Raw genomic sequence first — 3,638 nt, 5'->3', positions numbered from 1 at the left:
TTACAGTTAATAAATGATTAATTTTGTAAACGTTTATTTTATTTTGCATATTTATAGGAAGTCATAACGATTTTTTAGAATAGAATAATTCATTTATATTCTTTTCTCTGCGAATTCGAATATCTTCGATTTTGAAATTCGAATTTCAAATAAAAGGTAGTTGAACTTTGCGCAGTTCTATCGCTGATTTACAAGCCGCCAGTAAGCTGTTTAGCCTGCTGGAACTCTCAACCGTTTACAATCATATTATTTTAATCTTGGTATTTCAGTAAAGTAAATACTGTAGGTACTTTAATGTTATATAATTTTTCTTTTTGTTCTTTTTTATATTTTTTAAACTAGTTATAAGTTTTAATTTGGTTTTGCTTTTAATATAGGTTTATGTGGCCTGTTTTCGTGGTGGCACTTAGAACTGGGTCCTAGCTGAAAATCAGCGCTGTATGTTTTTTGTTTATGGGGAGCATACAGCAATATGCTGAGCTAGGACCTTTTTCTAGGTTATGCCACATATCGCAGGGTATTATCTAATATATAAAATTCTCGTGTCGCGGTGTTCGAACTTGAACTCCTCCGAAACGGCTCGACCGATTTTTGTGATCCTTAGCGTGATTGTCGGCCAGGGTGGAGAATCGGCCAACATCTATTTTTCATCCCCCTAAATGTTAAGGGTAGTCCACCCCTAAATTTTTTTTTATTTTTTAGGCAAAATTTTTTGTTTTTATTTTTTTATGATACAGCATACAAAAATACATACAACCCTAAATTTTCACCCCTCTACGATCAACCCTTATATTTTATTTGTTAATTAAAAACTATAATTTTTTTTGGTAAAATTTTTTTTTATTTTTTGATGACTTACAATAAAAAATCTCATAATACTTTCAATTTTTCACCCCTCTACGATCAACCCCTATTTTTTATTTGTTAATTATAAACTTTAATTTTTTGGAAAGTTTACATCGAGTTTCACGCGGACGAAGTCGCGGGCATCCGCTAGTTCTTAAATAATTGTGATGTGTGGCATAATGTAGTAATAAATATATTTTCTTTCTTTCTTTCTAAAGTTATAACTTTAAGACTTCTATCTTCTTAAAATTTAATGAAAATTAACGAAAATTAACGAAATACATCCAAGCATTTCGTTTATTTTCATTAAATTTTCAAGACTCATTTGTTCTATTATACTCATAGGTACAATAACATCATGATAATTTTCTTTACTCATTTCTATAAGACGAATACTTTTGGACCCTTTTTTTTACTGCTTCCGCCGTACTTAGTTTTAGTAAAATCTTAGTAAATCTGCCACAGGTCCGTAGATCAAAGATTCAGACCTCAGGATCTTCCAACTCGAAGAAAACTGAAAAGTGAATGTACTCGTATAGGCACAGATGGTAGATGCGACTTCCAGGCGGATCTGCATAGCGTTTTTATATAAATTGTGTAAGTTTTCAAAGAGAAACAGCCGCCAACAGGCGCGACCGCACGCTGTTGGCGGTCACGCACTCCGCGGCCTGCTGCTCCTCGGTTGCGGACCTTTCACTTTTCAGGCGTAAGTATTGAGATTTACAATGTACATAGTGTATGCTGCGGGGCAACATACATCTATTTAGACAGTCGATCTGAAAGAGTAAACTCCATTCGTGCGTCGGAGCTGACTCACACTTTTATATAAAGATTTTGTAAGAGCTTGTTAGTTATGGAAAATAAAATTGAACTATCCTCATCATAAGACAATTAGGTACTTTATCTATCACAAAGGTCGGCGTTCTAGGTAAATTGTCATTAGGTTGCTGACCCAGGACTAGAACCCAGGATCGCAAACCACGTGGACTAATTACTTTAGCAACAAGAAGGAAATACGCAGTCATATTATAGTTAACAGATAGCATGGATAGCGTCGCTATAGAAGTGACGTTTAGTTCCAAATGCGTCTCCAACAACCGGCGACGTAGGTGAATACCTACTGCGGGCCTCTGGTGCATTCGGTGCATGTGACCTAGTGCATCTGCACTCACAAGTCACATTTATATATGCAAGCCATGCAGAATACAATAGGCATAATTGTAGGAGGTCTTTGCCATTTTGTGTTACTAACAGTCCATCACTGTTGACGCAACTGCTAGTAATAAACAATATTATGATCCTAAGATTTCAAATAATCCTGTCCTTTTTTTATAATTTTCCTTAAGATAGATAGACTTGTCGACAATAGGGATAATGACAGTTATTTAAATTGTATAAAAACATGCTAATAGTAAAGCAATTTTGTAAAAGTAACAGGATAACTGCGATTTTTATCTTCAGAGCTACAGGGATTTAAAGGGTCATTCATATTTGCGGTACTGCCACGGATCCCTGAAACGTTTTTCTGAGATCCGTGGCAGTGCCCCATACAAAATGGCAGTTGGCACTAATTAATGACGTCGTTGATCATAATGACCGTTAGATTTGTATGGGCGTGCAAACAAAATTAGTAATATCATTGTTATTTTATCGTAATTAGTTAAAAAATTATGAATTTTCATCTAATTACGATAAAATATTTTTAATAGATTTTGAAATTTTATAATCTTATTTATTTTCAAAAATCCAGATAATTTTTGTTTTTTACGTATTAATTAGTAAATAATCTTATTTACCCGAATGTCTCATAAAAATTAATATATTCAAATCTAGTTATCATCCCCAACGCGCTTGCCTATAGAAAGTTTACTCTTGCTTTAAAGGTTTGCTTTTAAAAACATAGGACGCCATTTTCACAAATTACTGATGCGGCGCTTCGTGTCGTACTGACTCGAGAATGTATTCGTTTTTCAATTTTCTATTTGGAACGGCTACGACACCGTGTTCCGTACGCTCTTACCTTACCTTACCTTATCAGCCGATAGACGTCCACTGCTGGACATAGGCCTCTTGCATGGACCTCCAAGCACAACGGTCTCGAGCCGCCAGCATCCAGCGGCTCCCTGCAACCCGCTTGATATCCTCGGTCCACCTAGTGGGGGGTCGCCCAACACTGCGCTTTCCGGTGCGGGGTCGCCATTCCAGCACCTTGGGACCCCAACGTCCATCGGCTCTCCGAACTATGTGGCCCGCCCATTGCCACTTCAGCTTCGCGACTCGCTGAGCTATGTCAGTGACTTTGGTTCGTCTGCGGATCTCCTCATTCCTGATTCGATCACGCAAAGAAACTCCAAGCATAGCTCGCTCCATCGCCCGCTGAGTGACTTTGAGCCTTCTAATAAGGCCCATAGTCAGCGACCAAGTCTCGGATCCGTATGTCATCACTGGCAACACGCACTGATCGAAGACTTTCGTCTTCAAGCACTGAGGAATTTCGGACGAAAAAATGTCGCGGAGTTTTCCGAACGCTGCCCAGCCGAGCAGAGGGGTGTAAGGGGGAGGCTAGTACCAGTCAGCCTCCCCAACTGCCAACCTCACCTGCTCGTGGTGCACCCTGCAGAGTGACCGACGAGGCTCTGGCGACCGATCAATGGCGGTATAACCATTCCTAACTGGCTGGATTTTCATAAATGGCACAGGCCGGTGTCGGGCAGCAGCGACACCGGTGCGGAAAATCCAGCCCTGCGAATGACCAACCCGCATGCCCAGCGTGGTCATTTTTACGGGCATTA

This window comes from Bicyclus anynana, chromosome 10 (genome assembly GCF_947172395.1).
Source record: "Bicyclus anynana chromosome 10, ilBicAnyn1.1, whole genome shotgun sequence".
Classification (NCBI taxonomy): Eukaryota; Metazoa; Arthropoda; class Insecta; order Lepidoptera; family Nymphalidae; genus Bicyclus; species Bicyclus anynana.
The sequence above is the reverse complement of the archived record's forward strand: the minus strand, read 5'-3'. Positions refer to the sequence as shown.